An 11,834-nucleotide genomic window follows, 5' to 3' on the forward strand; every position below is an offset into this window, starting at 1 on the left:
GACTCTTATGGCTCCTTCACGTAGAAAGGAGCTTCCATCTGTGTACCTGTATACCCTCCTGTATGTGTGAAGGGTGAGGTAATAATTCCTCTAAGGTTTTAGTGCAGGGATGGGATAAGGAGTGGTTAGTATTTGGTGGAGAAAGAAGATTAGAAAGGCAGGTGTGATTGAAAGGGAAGTGTGAAGTCTTCTATTAGTGCTACCTGAAGAGAAAGAACCTTGCAGGGAGGTAGATTCTGTAAACCTTTGAAAGGTAGGAGCTGTGACATGTTATAAGAGGAGAAAACCATTATAGGCAACGCAAATGTTAGGTTTTCTTATTGTTAAATAAGGAGTTCAGCAGCTGCTAAGGTACAAACACAAGGTGCCATCCCTGCATGGTTAGATCTAGTTTTTTTGACAGGTATGCTAGAGGTACAAAGGAGGGTCCCAGTTGGTGACCTACATTTCTAAATGTTGGTATCAGGAACTGCTTTTACCTCCAGCAATGATGTCATCTGGTCACCTGAGCATCTGTTGTCAAGGTAACTGTCATCCATTTCCAGCATATATTTCATGTTACGGTTACACCACATTTCACATAAAAGGCAGATCCTTTCTGCCCTCTTCAACTTCTCTCTCCTCTCTTCCCTTTTTTTCCTCTCTTTTTCTCCTACCTCTCTTCACCCCATTGGCCTTTGTCTCTTCCATTCCAATAAACCTCTCCACGTGGAGCCCTGTTGGCCTGGTGTGGTTTGTCCAGACGTGAGCCATAGAGCCTCGCTGCAAAAGACAATGTAAAAGGTGGTATGTGTATGGCTACTTAAAAACACAACCAAAAACCATCAGTGGCTGAACAAAATGAAAGTGAAAGGAAATAGATTCATGGGAGTTCAATCCCATTTTACATTTTATGCCCAGGTTTGGTGCCATAGGAGAACAGCCTATAGTATAGTTGGTGACCTCCAAAGGAGCTTGGAGTTTGGTTGAATCTTGTGAAAAGATCAAATGCAGAGAACTCATTCTGAACCGTACAGATCCCATAGGATGATTTATGCTAAGAAATATAATGTCAGTGCTGGAATATTGTTATTGGTTAAACTTAGGCTTTAATACCAAAGTACTCATTTTGGTTCAAACTGAATTTGAACACCTGCAGCGTGAAATACCGAAGAGGGCACCATCCCATATTACCCCATGTAGCAGCAGGTCACATGGCACCAATGGGTCATTTGGCCCTGGTGGGCTGTTCTCATCTTGACAGACTTTCTGTTCTGTAGATCCAGAAATCTCTTCACCCAATTTGCTAAGTTACCTTAGAAGGTCACTACCATGACAATCCTCAGACTCGAGCATCCAAATTTATCAGCTGGCGGGGGTGGGGGTTTGGGGTGGGAGTGGGGCTGTACCTATCTCTGGAAATCAGTTGAGAAGCTGTGTAATGGCAAACACCATACAAACTTAATTTAGAATCAATAGGTAATTCAATCACTGAGTACAACTACTAACATCATTATTAGTAAGCCATAGTAAATGAAATCCTTCAGTGGCTGATCCTGAGTGATCAGAAATCTAAGTGGGAGGCTCTAGTTCATTATATCACCTACCCCAGTTCTCCCACAATCCAACAATCCATAGGTCACTTTTCTCATCCTCTCTTTCTCCCTCCAAACTGGAAGCCTAAGCTGGAAGTATATGTCCAGTGTTTGGTGCCCTGAAATCTTTATTCACTAAGGAAAAGACCTTGCCACAAACAGCCACCATAACAAAAACTAATCCATATGAAATAAGCATGGGCATGGTTGAAGTGGTTACCACAGGTCATATGGTAAGTTGGAAAGAGCAAAGAAGATAAGTCTTGGATGCTTCTGATCAAGGTAGCCTTGACTACTCAGTGGTAGTAGCAATAGAGTCTGCCCAGGACAAGATAAGGGGTGAGAACCTACACATGAACTTTTCCTCTGACTTTCACATGTGTTTCCACACAAATGGGTGTGCATTCACACATAAATATATACACATCACACACATGCCACACACACAGAAACACACACACACACACACACACACACACACACAGACCACATACATTTATAAAGACAGATGTGCAAAAAAGACACCTAACCCATGGGTATATACCAGCCACACTTGTATATGTGTATATATGTAGGCATGTGTGTACATATGTCTACTTGAATATTGTAAAATGTTTTTAAGTAATTTAGTAAATATGTAACTTATTTACATGTGTATGTAGATGTCTGTCTGACACAGTGAGATACACATAATAAATGCATAGGTTCTTTGTATATTTGGTTTTGTCATGGAGTATATTGGTTTCTCCATCTTTGTTAATTGACAGTTTTGCTGGATAGAGTAGCCTGGATTTGTGTTCTCTTAGGGTCTGTATGACATCTGCCAAGGATTTTCTGGTTTTAATAGTCTCTGGTGAGAGGTCTGGTGTAATTCTGATAGGTCTGCCTTTATATGTTACTTGATATTTTCCCTTACTGCTTTTAATATTCTTTCTTTGTTTTGTGCATTTGGTGTTTTGACTATTATGTGATGGGACAGATTTCCTTTCTGGTCAATCTATTTGGAGTTCTGTAAACTATTTGTTTGTTTGTGGGCATGTCTTTCTTTTCTTTAGGGAAGTTTCCTTCTATAATTTTGTTGAAGGTATTTACTGGACATTTATGTTGGAAATCTTAGCTCTGTTCTATACCTACTATCCTTAGGGTTGATCTTTTCATTGTGTCTTGGATTTCCTTAATATTTTGGGTTAGGAGCTTTTTGCGTTTTACATTATCTTTGATGGTTGTGTCAGTGTTTTCTGTTATCTTCTGCCTATGAGATTCTCTCCTCTATCTCTTGATTTCTGATTGAAAATACTTGTGTTTCTGACACCTGATCTTCTTGTTTCTTTTTCCATCTCCAGGGTTGTCACCCTTTGTGCTTTCTTTATTGTCTCTATTTCCATTTTTAATTCCTGGATGACTTTGCTCAATTCCTTTACCTGTTAGTTTGTGCTTTCCTGTAGTTCTTCAGGGATTTCTGTGTTTCATTTTTAAGGGCTTCTATTCCTTACCTGTGCTATGCTGTATTTCTTTAAGATAGGTATTTATGTCCTACAAAGAATAATAGATTGAAAACTCAAACACAAGGAGAAAAACTAACCCTAGAAAAAGCACAAAAGTAATCTGCTTGCAACAAAACCAAAGGAAGAGAAATACACAACTATAATGCCACCTCTAACAACAAAAAATAACAGGAAACAACAATCCTAATCTTTAATATCTCTTAATATCAATGGACTCACTTCTCTAATAAAAACACATGGACAAACAGAGTGGATACTTAAAGAGGACTAAGTATTTGCTGCAAACAGGAAACCTGCATAAGTGACAATGACAGACATTACCTCAGAGTAAATTGCTGGAAAATAATTTCCCAAGCAAATGGTCAAAAGAAAAAAGCTGGAGTAGCCATTCTCATATCGAATAAAATCAACTTTGAACTAAAAGTTTTCAGAAAAGACAAGGAAGGACACTTCATATTCATCGAAGGAAAAGTCCAACAAGATGAACTCTCAGTCCGAATATCTATGCTCCAAATGCCAGGGCACTTGCATTCATAAAAGAAACCTTACTAAATCTCAAAGCATATATTGCATGTCACACAGTAACAGTGGGAGATTTCAACACCCCACTTTCATCAATGGACAATTCATAGAAACAGAAATTAAAAAGAGACATAGAGAAACTAACCTAAGTTATGAGCCAAATGGACTTAACAGATATTAATAGAACTTTTCATCCTAAAACAAAAGAATATACCTTCTTCTTACAACCTCATGGTACCTTCTCCAGGACTGACCATATAATTTATCACAAAACAGACCTCAACAGATATAAGATTGAAAGAATTGCATGCATCCTATCAGATTACCATGGACTAAGCCTTGTTTTCAATAACAACAATAGTGACAGAAAGCTCACATATACATGAAAGTTGAATAACACTCTACTCAATGGTAACTTGGTCATGGAAGAAATAAAGAAATAAATTAAAGAATTTTTAGGATTTAATGAAAATAAAGGTACAACGTACCCAAATTTATGGCACACAATGAAAGCAGTGCTAAGAGGAAAACTCACAGCTCAAAAAGAAATTGGAGAGAGCATACATTAGCACCTTGACAGAACACCTAAAACCTCTAGAACTAAAAGAAGCAAATGCACCCAAGAAGAGCAGAAGGCAGGAAACTGAATTAAACTCAGGGCTGAAATCAACCAAGTAGAAACAAAAAAGGAATATACAAAGAATCAACAAAAGTGGGAGCTGGTTGTTTGAGAAAATCAACAAGATAGATAATAACCCCTTAGCCTGGCTAACCACAGAGTATCCAAATTAACAAATCAGAAATGAAAAGTAAGACATAACATGAGAATCTGAGGAAATTCAGAAAATGATCAGATCCTACTACAAAGCTTATATTCAACAATACTGGAAAATCTGTATTGAATGGATAATTTTCTAGGCAGATACCAGGTAGAAAAGTTAAGTCAGGATCACACAAAGCATCTAAACAGTCCCATAACTACTAAAGAAATAGAAGCGGTTATTAAAAGTCTCCCAATCAAATAAAGCCCAGGACCAGGTGTGTTTAGTGCAGAATTCTATCAGACCTTCATAGAAGATGTCAGACCAACATGGTGCAAACTATTCCACAAAATAGAAAAATAAGGAACACTACCCAAATCCTTCTATGAAACCATAATTATGCTTGTTGTTGTTAAATATTGGCTGCGCCCGTCCAGAAAGAGCACACGAAACCAATAACAACACGGTTTCTTGTGGTGAGATTTAATAATTCCCTTATTGAATACAAGGAGAAGGGGCCAGAGAAAGAACAGAAAAGAGAGTGAGGGTGGAGGGAGTCTGCTTTTATTTGTACTGTGAGGTAAAGTTGCCCAGGTAGAGGTGAGACTTGAGCCAAAACATCTTCTGGGACTGTACGGTGTTACTGCTAAAGGCAACACTTGATACCAACAATGCTTATACCTAAACCACACAAAAAAACAAGAAAGAAAGAGAACTTCAGAGCAATTTCCCTTATGAATATCAAAGCAAAAATACTCAATAAAATTCTTACAAACCAAATCCAAGCAACCATCAAAATGATAATCAATCATGATTAAGTAGATTTCATCCCAAGGATGCAAAGATGGTTCAATATATGGAAATCCATCAATGTTATTCTCTAGAGGGGCAGGCAGTGAAAGGTACCCTGATTCCTGCTGGAGATAGGTTGAATCCCCAGGACACTTAAAGGGAACTGAGGGTGCCTTCCTAATTTCCAAGGATAACAGGTCCCCCCAAAGACCCCTTTACAGAGGTTTGAGACAGACCAGTCATATAGGGCAATGCTGCAAGCCCCTTCAGCACAGGTCATGTAGGCTCAAGACAGAACAGAGGTGGAAGCAGGACCACACGTACAAATAAGTATATGAGGAGGTCTTCCCAAGCTCTCAGGAAAAACCAATAGGAAGTACCTTCTGTCAGACACTGACCCATTCACAAAACTATTTAAGCACAATGAAAGGCGTGCAGGAATTATTCCATTGTCTATGAGCTTCTGTTATAAGAGCTGTTACTCTGCCACTTGGAGATGAGATCTGCTCTCCAGAAATCATCACTGCCAGAATCTCCCTTGCACTCCTCACTGGCTAGTCAGTCCCCTGCTGGTTCAGCCCAGCCCAGGTAACCAAAGTGGCAGGCAGTGGGGGTAACGAGAAGGACCGGCACATGGGGTGGAAAAAAAAGGTTCCCTCTCCCTGACTGAGATCTTTCTCACTTTACCTTGAAAGGAGAATTATACGAATTCTAGGTTTGGAGATACAAAATTAAAAGCATAAACCCAAAAGGCCACAGGTACAAAATTATAAGAATAAACCCCTAAGCCCTACAGCCAGGTCTAGCAGGCCATAAAGATAAAGGAGCACAGGAAACACTGTCTAGGCAGGACTGGCAAGCCATAAAGATAAGGAAAGGAATGAAGAACAGACAAGGAGTACCGGATCTGACTCACAGGCCACCTGGCAGGAAGAGATCAGCCCCCAGCCCCCAAAATCCAGGATGCCCCAAACCTGCCAATGTGTGTAGCTATACCTTAATATAGTATTTCTCATGATGTGAAATAGCCAATCATATGTGAACATGTCTATGTGCCTCGTTTGAATCCACCAATCCCCATAACTATGCATGTGCTTCTGTATGCCCGCTTCTGCTTCCCCAATCCCTATAAAGGCCCCATGCTGGAACTGCTGGGCGCGCAAGTCCTCCGAAGAGACTGTGTGCCCGCAGGTACCTGTGTTTTCCAATAAACCCTCTTGCTGATTGCATCCGAGTGGACTCGGCTCGGTCATTGGGCACTTGGGACTACTCCTGAGGGAAAGGTCCTCTCTGGGGGTCTTTCATTATGGGGGCTCGTCCGGGATTTGGAGACCCTCCGCCCAGAGTTCACCGACCACCCACCGGGAGGTAAGCTGGCCGGTGTTTGTCTTGTCTGTTGTGTCTTGTCCTGTGAACGATCGATCAATAGGCTCAGATCTGGGGACTATCTGGGCGGGCCAGAGAAGGAGCTGACGAGCTCGGACTTCTCCCCCGCAGCCATGGAAGACGTTCCAAGGGTGGTTGGAGGAGAGGGAGATCCAGATCCGTGGCACTTCCGTCCGTTTTCGGAGGGATCCGCACCCTTGATGACTCCGTCTGAATTTTATTGGAGTAGAGGATCCAAGACCCTCGCTGACTCCGTCTGAATTTTTGGTTTCAGTTTGGTACCGAAGCCACGTGGCGCGTCTGTTTGTTACTTGTTTGACTGTTGGAATTGTTTGTCTTCTTTGTGACCTGACTGTGGTTTTCTGGATGTGTTGGTGTCTGTTAGTGTCTTTTTGACTTTTGTTTCGTGTTTGAATTTGAACTGACGACTGTGTTTAAAATCTTGGACTGACGACTGTGTTTGAAATCATGAAACTGTTTGCTTTGTTCCTCAAAGAGTTTTACTTGGTCCTGTTGTTGCTTAAGTTAAAAGTTGAAAATAATTTGCTTGAGAGAAATTGTTTTCTGCCAGGAGTTTTATCTTTCTCTCTTGAGCCTCCTCCCCAAGGAGAGATGCCCCAGGTTGGGGGGCAGAGAAGCCCCTAAAATAGTTTCAAAAAGAATCTACAACTGTGAAAAACTTTGTTTTGCCAGTCAGGATTAATGTTTTCTTTTCCATGGGCCTATAGCCCACTGAGACAGTTTGGTAAAGGGCTGCTACTAAAGTCCTGAAAGCCCCAGGTGAACTGGTTACAATTCTTTTGTCAGCTGCTTAGTATCTAGCACCCAGGTTCTAACGTCTTTCCATCCTTTTGTTATTAGTTGTTACTAGAAGCCTAGTGTCATTTGGAGGCTGGTTCTCTTGAGAGACAAAGCCACCAAGCTGACACTGAAGGGAGGTACTCCTTAAGGGAAAATCTAAGTCCAGAGAGACAGCCGGTAACAGATAGGCTGCCTTTTTTGGCCTTTTTTATCCAAGAAAGCCTCCTGGTTTAGCTGTGTGACTAAATGCTGTTTGCCCTCTTCAGTGGACCTCTATTCTCAAGATTCTCTTGTTTTCTCACCATCCCATTTGAGATGCTTGTTAGTAACTGTGACAGGTCTTCTTTACCACTGAGGAAAGACAGAATCCTACTAGAGGCCAGAAAGAATGTTCCAGACATGGGTAGAAGGCCCTCACTCCCGACTGACTTCAATACACCTGAAGGTAGGGAGTGCTCCGGGTCTGCCCCCAGGCTCCAAGGGTGGGTCTCCTAGGGGCTGGAAAATGCCCCACCAATCTGGCTAAGATAAGGAAAGGGTATGAAGAGAAAGTTACAGAAATTTGAAGGGTTGAGCTAAGTTGCTGAGAGTTAGTATAAGTTACAGAGAAAGTAAGGTTAAACAAAGAGAAGGAGAAAAGAAGGTAAAAAGAGCAGGAAGCTAGGGAAGAAAAGAGACTAAAAGAAGAGGAAGCTAGAGAGCTAAAGAGAGATAAAAGACAAGAGAGGAGCATATACTGGCCACAGTAGTTAGGGAACGTAGGAAGACAGTACCTGGCAACAGAAGAGAATTCCTGGCTAAAGATCAGTGTGCCTAATGCAAAAAAAAAAAAAAAAAAAGACACTGGGTCAGGGACTGCCCCAGAAAGAACAAGAGGGGACACTGGAGAGCCTCTCGGTCCTGGAGTGCTGGCTATGTGCAGAGATAGGAGGGAAGCCTGCCCAGTTGTTTTATGGATACAGGGAACCAATGCTCTGTGCTCCTATGCTCCAGTGGGCCAGTATCCAAAGACCTTGGGTACAGGGGGCTACTGGCAACAAACAATACTTATGGACTGCCCGAAGAACAGTGGACCTTGGCGTGGGTCGGGTAACCCACTAACTCATGGTCATCCCTGATTGCCCCTATCCCTTGCTCATGAGAAAATTGCTCTCCAAAATGGCTTGCATGGGCTAAAATGGCTGGATGAGGCCATGTGTATGCATATCTACAGACTGTGAATGTGGAGCTTAAGACCTGTCTCAGTGCACCAGTACCTGATGCTGGGAGATGTGTGGCTCAGTGCTTTTCTGCCTGGAACACGTCACTCCTGCCAGCCGGGCACTAACAATTATCACCCAATCCAGGACTTAAACTGTGATAGAGTGGTTGATGTTTTGCCTTTGAATAGAACGTCCCAAAAGTTGGGACCACTGGTCAGCTGCGATGGACTAGATTCTCCACTGGTTGGGGACAATCTGGTCCCCTGGCTGCCCAATCCTGACCTGGAGCCACTGCAACATGAGTGTCAAGCACTGGCAGAAGCCCATGGGTGGAGGAAAGACCTCTGCGACTGGCTGATTGACCACTGCTGAAAGCCGAGGCTACCTTGTCTACAGACGGGAACAGTTCTCTTCATGAATGAAGGTCAGAGACAAGTGGGTGCTGCCATGGTGGACAACACAATGTCTTCTGGATGGCTGAACCTCAACCCCCCCTCCCCCGTACATCAGTGCCGCAGATGCCTTTGCCATCTCTTGGATGCCCTGGTGAAGCGAACAACTGTGAGTACTATTCATTGCCCAGGACATCAGGAAGGAAGAGATTCAGTGGCATGGGGCAATAACGAAGCAGATAAAGTGGCTCGGGAAATGGCTATGCAGGAGCCTATCCTGGTTGCAGGCCTGCAAGAGACAGCCACTGGGAACTGTGATTGGACTAAGGGATGGCCTCACTTAGAAAAGGCCCAAATTGCTTAAAAGATAAAGGACAATGGCACACTTGAGGGGAAAGCTATACTCCCCAGAGAACAAAGAAAAGACTCACTTTGCCAAATACAGAAATGGACTCATTTAGGAGATAAAAAGTTTGTCCAAGTAGTTAAGTGTATGTAATAGACTTTAAGATTTTAGCCAGAGAGGCAGTAGAAAGTATAAGGTATGTCAATAAGTGAATGCTTAGCAAGCAAACAGGGCAAAGAGACCTAGAGAGTTTAGTGAAAAGTCGAAGTGAACTTTACTGAGATAAAACCAGAAAAATATAATCACAAGTATCTCCTAGTGCTTGTAGATACTTTTTCAGGAATAGATAGAAGCTTTCCTCACCAAACGAGAGACTGCCTCTGCAATAATCAAGAAGATACTGGAAGAAATCTCCCCCCGATTTGGAATGCCCAAGGTAATCTAGTCAGACAACGACCCTACTTTCGTTGCCAAGGTAAGCCAGGGTGTGGCCAAGTATTTAGAGGTCGATTGGAAATTACATTGTATTTACAGACCTCAAAGTTCAGGACAGGTAGAGTAAATAAATAGAACTCTAAAAGAGACCCTGACTAAATTGACCATGGAGACTGGCACAGACTGGTTGGCACTCCTTCCCTCTTGCTCTCTTCAGAGCAAGAAATACCCCTTCCCGATTCAGCCTTACCCCCTTTGAGATCTTATATGGGGCCTCAGCCCCCCTGACTGTATTAGATGATGTTACTGAACCAACATGTCATAGTGCCATAGTAATAATGATTTGTGTGCCAGGCTAAAAGACCTACAGAAAGAAATCTGCTCACAGCTGACAGCAGCCTATGCCCCGGAGACCCCTGAGTTCCAGGTCGGAGACTGCAGCTACACTGAGCCCAGACATTCGAGCCTCGATGGAAAGGACCGTACCTGGTGCTGCTGACCACCCTGACAGCTGTCAATTCTCAGCCCTCACCAGCCGTGTACTAGCTGTTGGGGCTGAGAGCTGGGACCTAGAGGGAAATTCAGTAAATTCAGTCATGTTTGTCCTGGGTTCTATCAAGATAGGTGTGGGATAGGCTTGATTTCTATTACAAATGATGTAACACTGCATATGTTAGTACTCCTAACACTTCTTGGGACTGTGCCTCAGAGATCACAATCTGTATAAGTTTAGAAGTTCTAAAAGCTAGTCATGACCTTGGTGCGTAGGTTTAGATAGTGTCCAGATTGGAATCCTGATGCTAAAGACTTAGTAAGAAAAAAAAAGTTGAGAATTACTTAAGGCTATCTAGGTGCTGCAAGGGAAGCACAAGGACATCTGCCATTGCCCTGAAATGTAAGGCTTATAGAGAATTCAGAACTGCCATTGACTCAGATATAAAAAGAGTGAAAGACTTTTTAGCTGACCTCCAAGAATACCTAACCTCCCTCTCAGAGGTAGTCCTTCAGAATAGGAGAAGATTAGACATGATATTCCTTAAAGAAGGAACCTGTGTGCTACACTGAAAGAATGTTGCTTCTATGCAGACCATTCAGGAGTAATTAAAGACTCCATGAATAAACTTAGAGAAAGGTTAGACAAAAGACAGAGAAGCGTATCAGGGATGGTTCGAGAGCTGGTTTAGTAGATCTCCTTGGATGACTACCCTGATATCTTCCCTTATGGGACCCTTCTTAATTTTGCTTCTGCTTCTGATTATAGGTCCATGTGTGTTAGAGAAACTAATTAATAGGTTTGACTCCTACAAAAAGATAGAGACGCTCAACAACGTTGGTTTGAGTCTTGGTTCACTCGGTCTCCCTGGATGACTACCCTACTCTCTGCTATATGGCTGGGCAATTACTAATAATTTTCTTGGTTTTAGTTTTTGGACCCTGCGTGACAAACAGGTTAATTGCTTTTGTTAAAAATCGAGTGGGTGCTGTGTGGTTGATGGTTCTGAGACAACAGTACCAGTCAGTTAGGACAACTGGTGAGACCAAATACGAGACTTGATATCAAAATTCTAAGATTAGAATTATTTAGTAGAAGGAGACAGGAATGAAGGAGAATTATATGAATTCTAGTTTTGGAGATACAAAATTAAAAGAATAAACCCCAAAAGGCCACAGACCGAGGGCTAAGCCCTACAGCCAGGACTAGCAGGCCATAAAGATAAAGGAGCACAGGAAACACTGTCAAGGCAGGACTGGCAAGCCATAAAGATAAGGAAAGGAATGAAGAACAGACCAGGAGTACTGGATCTGACTCACAGGCCACCTGGCAGGAAGAGATAAGCCCCCAGCCCCCAACATCCAGGATGCCCCAAACCTGCCAATGTGTGTAGCTATACCTTATTACCTCATGATGTGAAATAGCCAATCATATGTGAACATGTCTATGTGTCTCGTTTGAATCCACCAATCCCCATAACTATGCATCTGCTTCTGTACGCCTGCTTCTGCTTCCCCAATCCCTATAAAAGCCCCATGCTGGAACTGCTGGGCGTGCAAGTCCTCCGAAGAGACTGTGTGCCCGCAGGTACCTGTGTTTTCCAATAAACCCTCTTGCTGATTGCA

The 11,834-nt window shown here is 42.6% G+C and overlaps 1 long non-coding RNA gene across 1 annotated transcript; it reads left to right on the forward strand.

Annotated features, from left to right (window-relative positions):
* The first annotated feature begins 6,241 nt into the window (after positions 1-6,241).
* On the forward strand, positions 6,242-11,834 carry LOC147995920 (uncharacterized). Its single transcript, XR_015673328.1, has 2 exons — positions 6,242-6,522; positions 10,071-11,834. It is a non-coding gene; the product is annotated as an uncharacterized LOC147995920 (long non-coding RNA).

This window comes from Rattus norvegicus, chromosome 2, assembly GCF_021556685.1.
Source record: "Rattus norvegicus strain SHRSP/BbbUtx chromosome 2, alternate assembly SHRSP_T2T, whole genome shotgun sequence".
NCBI classification, from domain to species: Eukaryota; Metazoa; Chordata; class Mammalia; order Rodentia; family Muridae; genus Rattus; species Rattus norvegicus.